This window comes from Artibeus jamaicensis, unplaced genomic scaffold, assembly GCF_021234435.1.
Source record: "Artibeus jamaicensis isolate MK-2021 breed Jamaican fruit bat unplaced genomic scaffold, CSHL_Jam_final contig_233, whole genome shotgun sequence".
NCBI lineage: Eukaryota > Metazoa > Chordata > Mammalia > Chiroptera > Phyllostomidae > Artibeus > Artibeus jamaicensis.
Window position 1 is genome coordinate 33,316,081 of NW_026521486.1, and position 16,216 is coordinate 33,332,296.

At 36.1% G+C, this 16,216-nt stretch overlaps 1 protein-coding gene across 7 annotated transcripts in view; it reads right to left on the minus strand.

Annotated features, from left to right (window-relative positions):
* Nucleotides 1-16,216, minus strand: part of SOX5 (SRY-box transcription factor 5) — a 929,786-nt gene that overhangs the window by 494,162 nt on the left and 419,408 nt on the right. The window lies entirely within an intron of this gene.

The following is a 16,216-nucleotide window of genomic DNA, read 5'->3' on the forward strand; positions in this document are numbered from 1 at the left end:
ATATGGAGCACCATATGATAGCTATGGCTCCGACAATCTGTATCAATCACGAGGATTGGCAGTGGCAAACCACACAGACCAATTTTTGTCATGCTACCGCAGCCGACTTTACAGACTCTGTGCAACCAAGACTTACTCCGGTGCTTTCCCCGACACGCCACACGGCCCCTTCCAAGATGTGCTTCCAACACATGCGAGGGCTTTTCTGAACCAAACCTGACTGAAAACCTTTGGAGACTGGCACACCATTCTTACGATGCTCCATGTTTTCCTTCCAAAGGCTGCATCTTTAATACATTATATTGGGTTTTTCCCATCACACATTTAATGTGTGAAATTTCTAAACTCTTCCCCTCCACTTATCTAAATTGAACTTTGGCAGCCAACAGTTAACTGTTAGAGAGTTGCTTAAAAACGATCAAACCCTTTCTAGAGCTGATTGCAAGAAGTACCGGTGCCAAGATAGAAATTTCCATCCTCATCATACACAAAATCAGTATGGATGCTTCACTCTGAAAAGCAAGCCACCTTGAAAATAATTAATAAAACATCAAAGCTGCATACAACTTCAAAAATCCACATGCGACTGAAGCATTTGAGGCAATTAAAAGAAATTACTAATTTATATAAGGTGGTAATTCTCTTTGAAAGGTATTTTCATATATACATGTAAATAAATAAACTAAAATCTCAGTAACTTAGTTTTGGCTTCAAAACAGCAATTTAAAATCTTAACAACATACCCACAGTGATTATGAATGTTACACTAAATACATAAACTCTGAAAAGCCTTAAGAACAATTTGAAAATATTTGAATAATATCAAAAACTATAGAGAACTACATCCTACTTTTTATTGAAGCTCAATTCATAGACAAAGTATTAGAAATTGCAAAACACATATGAAATGACCCCCCAAAAACACATTTGGCAACAAAAATAAATCTCACCTATCAGTTGCATTTTACTGTTCTGCAGAGTTAGCTATTATTTATTCTTAAATATATATACTGTGCTTCATGGTAAATATTTAAAAATTGGTTTAATAAAACCAATGGCCGTGACTAGTCTACGGCCATACCACCCTGAACGCACCCGATCTCATTTAATAAAAGGTGACTAACAAGCACAGTAGGTATGGAAGGGAGAAAGAGGAGGAAGGGAGAGAGAAAGGAGGGAAAGAGAGAGAGAGAGAGAGAGAAGGAAGGTACCTTAGAAAAGGAAGGCTTGGCAGAAGAGATGAGGTTTGTTTTGTCTTTGGAAAATAAGCAATAGTTTTCAAAGGCTGTCAAAGTCCATCTTGGACAAGGATGCACACCTGTGGGGAGAGGCGGCTGGAAGCTGTGCTGAGATGAGATAGGTAAGGGCCTTATTTGACTTACTTAGGTGTTCAGACTTCATCTACAAGGCCACTGAAAGTCATCAGAGGTTTTTAGCCAGGAAGATGACAAAACCGGATTTGCATTTTTGAAAGATAAGTGGCATCACCCTTGAGATACATGGATCTGTAACAAGAACCAGGGAGGCCAGGAGTTCACTCCTGAGGATCTGTGGGACAATGAGAACCCCCAGGAAGGCGGACGCAGTGATGCTAGAGAGTCATTTTCTGCTCGAGATAAGGCCCTAACCCTATACACACAATGTACTGACTTAAAGGAACTACATGCAACACCACAGTACTTTCTAAAACTTTATTTAGTATTTCTAGAATATATATCTTTGCAGGACACCATTTTTTTCCAATTTTGAGAATATCCAAAAATGTCATGTTAATTTGTTTTAAATTGAGGTATCCTTTATATAAACATAATATTAGCTTCGGGTATATAATATAATTTTAGAGGATATTTTTAGGCATTTTTTAACCAAACCTCTCAACCTCCTTAGCAATAAAAGGTTGAAAATTTTTACTCTTAGTGTACTTTTTATAAGTTAAGTTATCGTTACAATGACTTAGTGCCCCTGCAGCAGTAACTTGGAGCATCAGGTGACCCACTGCGCTGTTTGTCATCACCCTGCACACCTGCTGATGCTACAGGAAGCCAACTGTGGACCCTTGCAGATGGGGGTCTCTCTCCCCATTGGCTTTGTTCCGCTTAATGTGACCTCGTGAAGCCGGCCAACATGAGGGAGAGACATGGAGTGTGTTTGACATTAGAGACAAAGTAGAATGGGAAGAAATGCTCTAGTCGTGGAAGGAAAGGCCAAGAAGTTGTTTTAGAATTCATTTTGTATTTTCATTTTAAAGTGGAGAAAACTTGACCCAATGAGATTAAGTAATCTGCCTCAAAGAAAATCAGCTGCCGCCAGGGATTTCCTAACCGGACCGTAGTAATATGAGTTAATATGTTAATTCATATGTGGAAGCTGTTTATTTTATAAATTATAAGGTGTTAATGAAATTTTAAAAAAACTTATTTTCTAAGCACCTACAGAAAGCATGACATGAAAATAATAAACATGTTTTTATATTTCCTAAATTAAGGAAGATGTTTACTTTATTTATACTTTTATTAAATGAGAGGGACAATCATTTAATAACTGGTCACAGAGTTTTGTTAAAGACGTCCTCATTCAGCAATGGCACTAAAACACACACACACCTGATCTGAAAATATTAATTAAAATGATTGTTTCCTCAGAGTCAATGTATAAATTGAGATCAGCCACTCCTTTGGGAGATGTCATTGATGACTTAGATGTTACAACATGACTGAATGAACCAGTCAACTCTTCTCTTTGAGATCTGATATTTCAAAACATTTTTTTCTGATTATGGCCTTTAGGCAGCTTATATTTTCATAAATAAGAAAGGGACTTAAAATATTAGTGTCTGAGCTCACCAGTGAGTTTTACAACAGAATAACTGTTCCACACAGAACTAAAAGTTACGGACAGAGGGAATGTTTGTGTTGTTAACACTCACTACCACTCTGTTTCCTCAGAGGACAATCGATGGAGGGGCAAGGTGCGCAGGCCCAAACAATGACACATTGTTTAAAGTCAGGAAAAGAGCACTCTACTTTTACTTCTTATCATTCTAAATGAAATGTAGCAATATTTTGAAAAAGTTACTTGAGGAGGGATTCACATACAAATACTCTTCTGAAAAGAAAAACATCTAAATGCAACTTGTAAAATTGAAAAATCGCCTTTGCGTATTTCTGTCAGAAATTGACTCCAAACCATGAAGATACTTTGGGAAAATATTTAGTATAGATTAACTACCTCTCTGATTGCAATGCTGAGAAAATAGAGGAGCTCCATAAATAAACATTTAATGTCTAATCCAAATTTGATTTTAACAAAGTACACAATGTTATCTCCCGCATTTTTCATTATTCTTCCATATTGCTATAAAGTAACAACACACACTTAAAAAATGAAAACAATATTTGGCTTAAATTTAATTATTGCATGCATTTGTGCAGGCACATGCAATTTTTATACATATTTGAAATTAATATTGCTAATACTAGTTTCCATTGTCTGCCTGTATCCTCTCCCTAGGACTATGGACTGTGTGTTGAAACTTCAATGTTTGAAGATCTGCTTTTTTGCCCTTTGAACTGTAAGTCACTTTTGTTCCAAAATATTGTTTACTACATTTTGATTGATCTCTGTGTTTTTGCTTCTTCCCCAGGATTCCAGAGCTATGCCACATTGCTTAAACCATGCAGAGTAAGCACAAATATTTGATAAGCAAAGTTGATTTTTGTAAATCTTTGTAGGGGGTTAGAAGTGGCATTTTAATCCATCTTACTGTGATGGTTTAATTTAAGGGGGAAAAGACTGCCAAGGAAGTCAAAACAAAAAAAAAAATTTAAGGACAATTGTATGTTTTTGTACATATACAAATTAGGATTACTTTAGTTTAGGCTCTATAGTCATTAGCAGTAATATGCTTATTAACTTGTTACTTTAATACATATGGCATCAAAGTAAAATCCAATGATGGAAACAGGCAAAATCACAAAATGATCGTTTTCTCTCTTTACTCTAAGCTGAGCAAGGAACCTTTCCAAACAGTGTGAACTCATTGGCTTCTGCCTAAGTCTACGGAGCTCACGCTGCCATATAACTGGGAATCGAAGAGGTGAGGTCATTTCATCACTCCTTGCAAAAAAATGCAAAACGTCTGCTAAAATCTGACTTCATTTGATTTACTCTCCAAGACTGTTTTTTATTAAATATGTTTGACTGCTATCTCTAATTAAATGTAGAATTAATTTTGGCAAACTAACCACAGATGCAGTTTATGTTCAATTTTATCAGACAGATTTATTTATAAGCTGTCAACTTCTTGAAAGACTTCATTTTGGAGCAGTTTTAAATTGCTAACAGTAGCTGTAAATGGAGCTACTGTTCTCTGGAACACTAAAGGAGAAGTATGCTATAAATGTCCATTCCATCTGTGAGGAATCATAAAACAATCACATTCCTTTATTTTTTTTCCCTCCTTAGGACCTTTATTAAATTAGTTCAACTCAATTAAAAATAACTTCAAAAACATTTCAGAGCCTTTTGTTTCATGGAATACTTGGAACTCTCTGCACGGAACGTCACCCTTTTAACTAATCCCTTTTAGTAAATGGAGGAGAATAGTGGTATTGTGACTTCAGACAGTGCTTTCAAGGGTCTCTACTGTACCGAATTGAGGTCACTGCAAGACAATGCTCAACACCCAATAGCCATTCAAGCATTCTTCACAACTCTATCAAACGTGTCTTTCTTTCTCCCGAGCCTGCTTTCTCTCATGGCCAGCTCAGAGGACAATGGAAAAGCCTTCAGCACCATTTACGGTCACCATATTTGCACATGACAAAGTCTATTCTTCCTGGTTTGCCCACTCCCTCTAAAAAGAATGAATCCTGGGATAGATTTTCCCACCATTACTGTTATTCAACCTTAGTTCACATTTAATCTGTTGTTGTTGTTGTTGTTGTTTGAGGGCTGGTTCGTGGCCTCTGAGAAGCTGACTTGCTATTTTCGTGTGTGAGTAACAAAGCAGCAAATACATGCAGAATCAAATTTGTCACATTACAGCCAGCATATGCATGATGGAGTATATATACAATTTAGTATGAAAGAGAGTCAAATGATGAAGTTGGAATTATCATACCTTGTCTTACTGTCTATCATGAACAATAGTATAAAATTTGCTGTTTGCCAATGGACTTCCATGTCTGTGCCCCACAAGTACTGTTTATAGTTTTGCTTGGGAATTTTTATGGCTGTAGCCACAAACAAACACAATCAATTGCTGTAAATTTTTTCCCACCAGGGCTGCTTCTTGGAAAAAAAAAAGACGTATCCAGAGCATCATCCTCCAAACAAACAAGAAGAACATGTATTTGCCAGCTATATAATAAAGTTGTTATCATGAAGACTTTGATTTTAATTAAGAATGGGATTTGTAGGACAATTAGCGAGATGTAATATTCTTTGGAAGAAACAGGGCCCTTATTGGAAATACTATCTAAAATGAAATGGGGGCATTTGGAGCTGCACAGAGACATTTCTATGGGTTTACACGGTTAATGAGAAAGAAAAAGACAAGGAAAATGCAGATACCTCACCTGAAATGCAGGAGTACAAATACAGTTTGCACTTTCCACCCCCCCTTATTTTTTTCTTTTTACAACCCATAGGTATCTATGCCACTGAGACTTCAACCAGGCAATCTGCTTATCATTAATATACATGTAAGTTATTTTCTTCACAGTTATTTTAAACTACTAATTCCTGGGAGCATACCTTATCTCATTTGATGAGTTTACAAACATATAATATATATTTAACAGTAATAATGGCAACAAACTTCACTTTGGATATGCTTAGCTACCCTAACATTAAAGAGAGGGCTTTTTCTCTACTACAGCATAGGATTTGTATAATTCTTAAATGTTGGAATAACCATTTCCTTTGTGGTGTATAAGTTTTCATGTGTTATGAAACCTAAAAATGAATTTCCTAGTAGAATGCCTGATGATTTCTCAAATAATTATTCAATTAATTTTATAGCATATTTTTCATTTTTCCTTTCTATACACTAAAGATTAAACATTACACAGTAAATTTAGGGACTCCTCTATAGCAGATAGAAAATATCTTTAAATATATCATCAGATATCATGCTCTGAATTATAAAGACCAAATATATATTCTGACATATATGTAGCTTAAAACATGTACTGAGCTCCAAAGTGCTGCAACATTTGCTCTACTATATTTACTAGGCATGTTCTATCTGCCAGGCAACGCACCAAACAATCATACAGTATAGGACCCTGGAAGGTGTCCTAATGCAGTTTACATTAAAAGGGACAACATACACTAAACCTGAGTAACCACTCCTACTGTGTGAAGATTTGTAGATAAACAAATAGGTAAAGGATTTCTTTCATTTTACAATTCAAACACAAACTCACCAGAACCATTCACGCAGGCTGAGTGTAGTTTATGACATTTACTGAATACCCACTTGAAAAGTATCATGGTAAGTGTATTAGGGTTGAGAGTGAAAAGCAGAACCGTGTTTACCTTGAGGAGGGGACAGAGGAGCAAGAAGAAACAAAACAGAAAGGAATTAGAAAGATATGGATCATAACCAGCACGATGTAGTGGCCCCCAATGTCTACAGCGAGGCTGTTGTACGGAGTTAGAGAGGCCCGGAGTCTAGACTGGGGCGGCAGCACAGTCACTGGTGTCTAAATGCTGGCCTTTGGGATAGCTGCATGGTGTGCAAAGTGACAGAAAGCCAGAAAAGGAATTCCAAGGCAACTTCGGGATTTCAGCTGAGAAGGGATGAGTGCATGGTGTTTCTGCTGTGCCAAAGGAAAGGGGCAGATGTATTAAAATGAGGGAAAAAAGCCGCCTGCTCTGGAAGCCAGACATGGCGGCTGGGAAGGGAGTCAACATGATCTCAAAGGTTTCACACCAGGTTGGCGGCATCTACTAAATAGAACTACGTGAAACTGCCGACCTAACACGTCCGAGCATTACTGGAATATTTGGTAGAGAGAGAAGAAAAACCCAACGAGAGAAATGTGGTCTGTGTTTAGACGCAGGAAGCAGAAGGGTGAAGCAGCCAGCATGACGGTGACACGAAACAATCCCTCCTAGAGCCAGGAGTCACACTGCATTTCTTCAGGAACCCTCGCACAGAGGAGCGCTCCTGGTTTCCTGCTCTGGTATTAGCTTCAGAACACAACAGGGTTCACGCTTTGTGTATGTCTCGGAGACCTAAGGAACCTGATTTATTATTTTGCTTCTTCAGTGTCCTTTAATGAAAGCTCCTGGGTGACCGCTTTTAAAATAAAATTTCAGTTAAAAAATAGTCCCCTATACATTTTACCTCAGAATACATGTTAGGAAAATATTGAAAATAAAAAAAATGAATGTGGAGAACTTCGCCAGTTCAAACACCCACATTTCCTACCAGTTACAATAACTTTGTACTCCTGATCAGTTCTCCTTATTAATTTCAAGAATCCTCCTCCTCATGTAGTTTGTGATCATGTTCCTCCTCCCATTCTATTCTATATATCCAGCAGAATTTCAAAAAGTACATGTTGTCTTTTTTTAATTTTATTTAGTTATTTTTCAAGTACAGTTTTTTGTCTATTTCTCCCATCCCACCCCCCCCGCCCCGTGCTCCCCACCTCCCTCCCATTTCTTCGCTCCGAGTCCTCATCCCTGTGTCTTTTATACATGTTGTCTTTTAATAGCTGTCCCACTACACATTGCCCTAAGCAGGTTACCTAAATTATTTTAAATGCTAAATCTTAACTATGGCTATCTTTCTCCTAAGTAATAAGTCTTATATAATATCAATAGTGCTAAATGGAGCTTAAATATAATCACTTGGATATTTGCCTTATACACTTTCTAACTGCCTTGTGGAGGAAGTATTGTTAACACCCCACTTTCATAATGATTATGTGAAATGGGGGTTCCCTTCAAAATCTCAGAACAACTGGACAAGGAGAGTACGTGATGATAATGTAGCCAGCTGATGTAATAGAGCCACCACTACCCTACCTGGCATCTTTGTAATGAAAGGACCCCTCCTTCTGAGTGACCTTGTCCAGCAAGCAAGAGCAGCTCCAGCAAAAATAGTGCAGGGGGTGAATTTGGACCCCACTTACCCCTACCCATATCCTCCACTGGGCACCGACGGGCCAAGTAAAAACTCCACAGTGAGTGTGGGGCTCTGGCTTCCCACAGGCCAGCAACTCTGTTCTATGTCTTCCATATACACTAATTCCATTAATACCCACAACAGCTCTCTGAATTAGGCGCGATTATTGCACCCATTTCACAGAGGTAAACTACCTTGCTTGAGGTCACAGCTGGTCAGTGGAAGTGTCAGAATTGTCAGATGGGCATTCTGATATCAGAACCCTCATTCTTAGAATAAATCACTGTAAGTATCATTATGTTAAACCTAGTTTTTTCACACTTTTTCATAGTTGTGTATTGTTAATTATTTGGCTATAATATACGTCCGTGTTCCTGGTCCTGGGCTGAATAAATCCCCAATGCACACTGTAACCTACTCTTCCTTTATGCAAGTACTTCCTAATAAATGGGAAGCAAAGCACGTAGAAAGGTATTTCCCCAATGGTTTCAAATCTGTCATATTTAAAGAATGAATTCTTCATTTGGAAAAAACAGTTCTTCATTTGTCATTAACAGAAAAGAAACACTACTATTAATTTGCAAAGGGTAGTAAGATTAACTCTGAAAATACATCATCTGACACCTTATTCAAAAGAAAAGCTTAGTCAGTGCACTTAAATTAGTGAAGATAAACCCCAAAGGTCAGTTGTCCATGCAGACAAGCAAGCATATGCTCAAAAAACGTATTTAAATTACACTAAAAATATTTTACTTCGTAGTAAAATACTACTTAAAGTATTTCTCAACTCAAACTACTTCGACCAAATCAAAAGTTTACTTCTGGGTGGTTAAATAAGCCAAGAGTATTCAAAATGATTTCAAAACCATTTTACCTATTACCATTTGTTTCCAAGGGAAGGGTTGGCAAACACAATTTGGCTGTTAAGGGACCAAAAAAAAAAAAAAAACCACTGTGCCATCTATTATTGTCAAAATAAACCTTTATTTAAGAAACTCCTGGTTGGAAATCATTTAAAACCTCTGGAGTACTGGGTAAAATAAGGCTACACTGACTCATAGAATGTGTTTTTCCTTTTTCCTTGAGAGATGATTCAGGAAACAACCAGGGTACAGTGCTAAATCCCTATAGAACTTGTACATATGCCACAAGAATAGAACATTGATTTGCTTGTTTTTAGGGTGACCTTGAACTTAGAGATTTTTGGATTATAGAATTTAGCATGGAAAAAGAAGTAGAAGAGGAAAAGGAGAGAGAGCCATGCCTTAGGATGAGAAGTTTCAAAATGCATCATTGGAGCTAGTTGGAAGGAGAAAATTTCAGAAATGACTTCCTACGTACTATGCTTCAACCTCAAAACCAAACTTTAAAAGGAATGTTAATTGTTTCACTTCTAGTGACTAGAGTTCTCTCTGTGGAATCTGATAGGCCCAGGAAAGTTATATTATTCAGGGAGATAGTTATATATATTTTTTCTTCTTTAAATTAGTTGCTAGATACAAATCTGCTAAGGTTGGTGAGACTATCCAAACTCAGTCAACATTTAACTGTCAAATATGAAAACACCATCAAATGGCCAAGGTTTAGAATGTTATATTAATTCATTCAATAATTACATTTGTTACAGTGACATTTTGCAAATATTTCTGAAAGTATCAAAGAAAGAATTCCAAAGTCATTAAACATAAATGACATGTAAACATCCTGGTTTCACAAAATTTAGAGTGACCTGTTTTCTTGATTGTTTAAACATACATGTAATTAACTTAGTACCAAAAACTTCTGCGTATGTGTCTCCATGGTGGACACTGCCCACAACCACAGGACTGAAAGGGCTGCCAACCATAGGTTCTCATTCTCTCTTGCTCCATATATATTTATATATATTCATCATATATATTTATACATATAAATCCATATATGTAAAATTTTAAAAATCTTTTTATTATATAAGCAATACTACTAATAATGAATCATGATTATTGTTCCATGATTATCATAAAGTACTAAAATGTTATCATTATTTATGAGCAAGGTATTGATAAAACCAAAGTGTATATTGACAAATTTCCAAAGAGAGGTGCTATGCTTTCATTGCAGAACCTCCCCTGCACATATATTTAAAAGAGTAATATAGAGTAATATGAAGTGGTACATATCCCTTACTTTATTATTCATCTTAGCTGGGCCAAAAGCCAAAATTATTTAGTTTTTTTCTGTAAAATATGAGACATTTTCCCCAATAACTTTATTGATTTGGATATTTGGGATACATCAGCTATCTCCTGCTATTACCTTCTAGTGGGTAGAGGCCGGGGGGGCTGCTAAACATCTCCCGATGCACAAGACAGCCCCTCAGCAAAGAGTTATTAGGCCAAAATGTCAATAGTACCAAGAAACTTCACAAACCACTTTTGACACATTTGATCAGTCACAGCATCTTCTCTACACAATACACAAATCTTTTTTTTTTTGGGGGGGGGTGGGTTTCAGTTATGTTTTTACCTTTCTTGAATGATAAAGCACAATACACCAAAAATGTTGCATATTTTCTTCCATGTCAGTATGAAAATGGCTGCATAAAAATTCACCAATTTCAATGTTTTTTTAAATGCATGCTGATATGACTGCTGTCTCAATACAATCTAACAAAATCATTTCAAATAAAGTTAAAGACAACTAAGCACTACTAGAATGATCATACCAAAAAAACTAAATGAGCTTTAGCCAAACCAATAGTTTCTATTTTAACTTACGTGTTTATTTAAGTGTATAAAATAAAAGCAATCTGGTGCTTATGGGGTGTGCTAGGCAGATTTACTTGGTTACCAGGTTTATGTGGAGTTCATTAATTTTTTTATCTTTGCTAAATTAATTTAAATGGCAGATAATGTGCATTTTATTTCAGCTGACAGTAACTACTCTGAAAAGGAATTATGAAGGTGATATTTATTGGTGATCAATGAACTTCAAGTTAAGGTGTAACTCCCAATGATAAATTCTGAGATCATTTAATTTACTACTAGGGAAAATATGTTTAGAATATGTGGGGAAATCATATTCTTTTTTCTAGGAGCTAATTCTTAAAAATATTTTTTCTATGGTATTTTAAAATACTGAAAGAAGTTAGTATTTAAAAATAGACTTTTCTAAATATTCACAGCCTTCATTTATTCCAACAACAGGCAAAACTAAAAGCAAGTCTTGTTTCCCTCCTCTGCTAACAGAACCAGCAGGGTCTCAGCATGATGAAGAAAGAAACAGGGCTCTTTATTCCTCACGGTCTTCCAAACAGTGAGGATCTACTGGTGTCTCAGATATGGGAACAAGAGAAGGCACTTACATCTCCCAGGAAAATTGGGAGCAATGAGTAAAAATCTCTGCCCTTATATTTTAAAAGTACTAAGAGTACAGACACCCCTTTCCATAAGTCTCATCTTCAAAAATAAATCAAGGATGTATGTATCAACACAGGACTTCTGAATCTAAAACACACTCATCTTAAATATTTCCACTTCTATCTAATGGCGAATGTAGATTTTAGGGGAGAGGGGCTCATCTTGAAGACAGACATCCTCCTGTTCCCTGTAATTATAAGCTCTGAATAAGCTGTCTTAACAACTATTTATTGTTGTCAGTTATATAATATAGTAAGTGTTTGTGTTTAAGAACAGTTTAGTATCCCAATTTCTGCTACTGAAGCTGCTTTAGTGAGGTTGGTGCGGCAGCCAACTACCGGACCCTCCCAGGCATACCTGCTGAATCAGGAAAAGCTGGTAAAACACCGGTTGGTGGACTGGCAAAGCATTAAGAGGAAAGACGTGTGTGGATTTGATTTGCATGTAAGTGAGTGATTTCAGGATCTATATTAATAAAGATATTTTGAGTGACTTATTTAACATCGAGGGGTAGTTTTAGTCTTCCTTCCAATTACTAATCCAATGATCTGGTGTTTCTACTTGAATAAAGCTATAGATTCTTATGTATAAATCTCCTAAATCAGTCATTTGCAAAACTTTTCTATCACAACACTCTTGAGGGACATTATATGATCCTACTAGTGACAGTGGCCCATTATGGAAGTAAATCTTAATTAGGAATATATATTTAAAAGAGAAGTATTATTTTTAAAAGTGCCCTCCTCATCCAGTCTGCTGAATCACACCCCACAGAAAGGTAAACTGTGATGGAGTGTCTTCACCTACTTACTTAGGAATGGAACAAAATGTTTAATTACCAGTTTTCTGCCTGAGATGCCTATAATGAAATCGCTGATGACTCGTTAAAGACTATTTAGATAACACCAGTAATATACTCCTGGTTGCAAATGAAAAATATTGGTATTCATCCAAAAGTTAGTAATATATCTGCATAAAAATATCTATACATTTTTCAGAGGGTAAAAATATTAGTAAAGTGGAGAGATAAAAGAAGTGTAATTTCTAGCTGATCATTAATTCCTTGATTTTGTCCTTCTTCTAGAAAATTCCTCCATATATAGAGGACAGCATATTTTTCCACTTCATTCTAAAAAAAACAAAGATTGCTACTCCCTTCCCCCAAGGTTCTTACGTACAGTCACTAAAAGCCATCTGCATTCCAGTTGTCATTACAAATACTAATTTTGCCAGATCTAGTCCCCAAAATTGATATATTGGAAAAGCTGGCATGAATATTTTAATGTTCTGCCATTCTAAAGAATAAGCTTTAGGTTTTATATTTATATAAGAATGTTAGAAATTTATATAGGACTATACATACATATGCCTTTATATATTCACACACAGAAAAAAATTAACCAAATAGAAAATTTAATTTTGGTTAAGCTCTTTAGTGTATATACTCCAGACCTATATTGTCATCTTTGATAAATGTGGGAAATTGAGGCACAGAAGTATCCTCTAGGTGAGAACCAAACAGCATATGACCAAGAGCAGAAAGACTGGTAAAATGCCCAGGCCTTATGTGCTTTCCTCTCCGGTCTAAACACCAGATTGCCATAGAGATTCCTATAAGGAATTCTTTAAGATGAGACCTGAATAGTTAAATTAAATGTAAGATATATTCTGAATAGGGGAATTCTCGGCTACTGCATTTCTTTTTTCATTTCCAGAAGGTTAGTTGGCCCTTGACCAGTGTTTTGTATAATAAGAGAGTTATAGGTATAAAGGTGATTCTAATTGTTTTCTGCAGTTATCACACCTCTATTATATAAAAAATGGAAAGCATACAGATGTATATTACTTTAATGAAAAGAAATGATACATAAGACCAGGTAGAACAATTTAAAGATAGCAAATCAGTATGCCCTAAAAGACATTTTGACTAAATATTTTAGATAATTAACAAATTATATATTTGATTTAAAAATATCTTATAATATCCAAAAAATTATTACCCAATCTCTTAAAATGTATTTTAATTAAAAACCTTTGTAACATATTTCTACAAGTTTTTATTTACTTAAATTTTGATTTTAAAGAAAATAGCAAATACGTAGTATACAAGTAACCTTTTCAAATTTTTAACTTCAAACTCAGCGAAAGTAATCATTTACCTCACTGAAATGATAGTTGGCTAATGAAAGGGGAGTGTAAACTCACATTCATTTATATTTCTATGTGACCACAAAGAACACTCATGGAATTATAAAATGTTCTCTCTTACTGTTTGGTCAAAGACCTCTTATTGAATTACCCCAAGAATCCAAAAAGATACATACAATGTCAGTAGGTGAGGCAAAAGAATTATATAGTAGTAGTATGGCTCTCTATATAGAAAATACAAAATAACTGTGTGGTCAAGGAGTCCCCTCAATAAAAAAGCATATGAACATATTCAATACATATTTGCATAAGTTGAAATATTTGCATTAAAATATATCCCAAATGCACACTTACTTTACTATAAAACTTCCACTGTTTTTGTTAAGGATTATATTTGATTAACACTGTAATGTACACTATCAACGTAAGATAGACCAAAGTCTGTGTCACAGGCACTTTCGGGGTAATGGGTGGTATGCTGTGGGCATCCAGTCTGAAAGCCAACTGTGAGATGGAGAGGCACTGGCATTCAGAGACAGAATGAATCACACAGCACGGACACATCTGAACAGGAGCTCTGAGCATGCTGGAGGGTTCGGGGGTTGGGGGCACCGCAGAACACCTGACAGGCACAACTGCTTTTTGTGTTTCCAGCCCACAAGTTGACAGAGAACTGTCAACACCTTATGGAAAAGCCTGAAAAACATTCCAGTGAGCAAGAGTTCTGCTGCTCTATTTTCTTTACTTTCTCTCTTTTAATTGTCATTCAGAACAACTTTGAAGAACAAAGCCCAAGTGGATTCTTAAGTTTGATTCTTTGTTCACAGACTCAGAAAACACACTTGCTTTGTGACATTGCCTGACAAGAGATCACAGGATTTCAGAAATGTTTGACTCCTCAGAGGAATATACAGCAACTATGGATCTTTTAAAAACTGTACACGTTTTTTATTTAAGCTTTCTTAATAAGTATTTTATAGAATGAGACATAGAATATAAATAAAATATAACTCCATATCATAACAAAATCATGATATATTATTATCATATAGAGCACCAATGGTATTTTACTGGTTAAAGTTAATGGCAAAATTTGAAATTTGAAAAGTTCCCAGAAGTAGAAAATATAAATTAGGTATTCACCCAGAGGTATAAAATGAATTGAGGATACTATTTTATAATAGATTTTAATGGACCAGTCCAATAATGGGGTGAGGTAGATGCAAATAAAAAAATGATATACTAGAAAAGAGGGAATCCAAGCTAAGATTGAAAATATACTACTTTTCTTTAAAAGATTCCAATCCTTCAAGCTGTGATATATGAAACTCGTAGTTCTGTGTGGGCTTATGGCAGCCATCTAGTCATTTACTTTTTTTCTAATCGTTCCTTCATTTCTACCTACCCCATCCTTTTTTATCTACTGGGCTTCTACTCATCCATTTAAACCCCCCCATGATGCCTTGTCTGAAATTTACAGTCAGATTTATTAACTCTTTCCAAGACATTGCTTGTTTCATCCAGCTCTGTCTGGAGGCTTAAAAGAGATGGTGTTTACTACTTCACAGGGCACTGCATATTTTAATGACATTTCGTCCTAGAAAATTATTTTTCACAGTAAGCCAATGTGAACTCCCCATAATTTGTGCATGCGTGCCATAACATTTAAACATTGGCACCTACGAAGGATTAAAAGGGTTTGAGGTATAAATGTAAATAATATAGCATCTCTAGGCTAGATTTAAATCCCGGCTCTGGGAAGCTTATTTTCCCATGATTTTTAACATAATATGTGCTCATTAGAGCTATTATGAACTTCAGAAGCCATAAAGAAGAAAACATTAATAACCCATACCTCAGCTATCAAAAGGACAGTAACGGTTAATGTTTGGCCCATTTCTTCCTGGTTTTCTCTCTACCCTGTGCCCCTCAGCCCAGTATCTTTTATCAGAGTTACTGCTTAACTGGCTACTCCTCAACAGGCTACTGCTGCAGGCTTTCAACCAGAATGTCAGTGCCAAGGAAGGGAAGCCCTTTGGGTTTTCATTCCACCCCCATTCCTGAGAAAATTTCTCAGGTTACAGAGAAGTGGATGTGGCTGAATTTCTCTGATTCATGGCCTTCTTTCTCTGATACTCTTGGGAAAAATAAATCTCTAAAGGAGTTACTTCTCATGCCAAGGCCAAATGTTGCTTTTTTTTTTAATTATCTTTTTGGATTTACTTTAAATACCCCAGTAAGGGGAACTCTCTCTTCACAACAGGGCCTTTACATTACTGGGGAAGCAGAATCTCTTGTTTCTTATCCAGCCTTAGCAAGTGATGTCTGCCCTAACCTTTAGAAGCCCCTGGAGTATGCTGTTTCATCAGTAGATCCCACTCCACTGGAGAGAGTCTGGCCCTGGAAGCCTACAGCCTGACAAAAAACTGGTTAAATGCATGGCCCTGGGTATGAAAATGGGGGTAAAGCCATTCTAGGAAAAGCTGCATCTTAACCTGGTCCTAAGTTAAAGGATCCTTACCTGAGC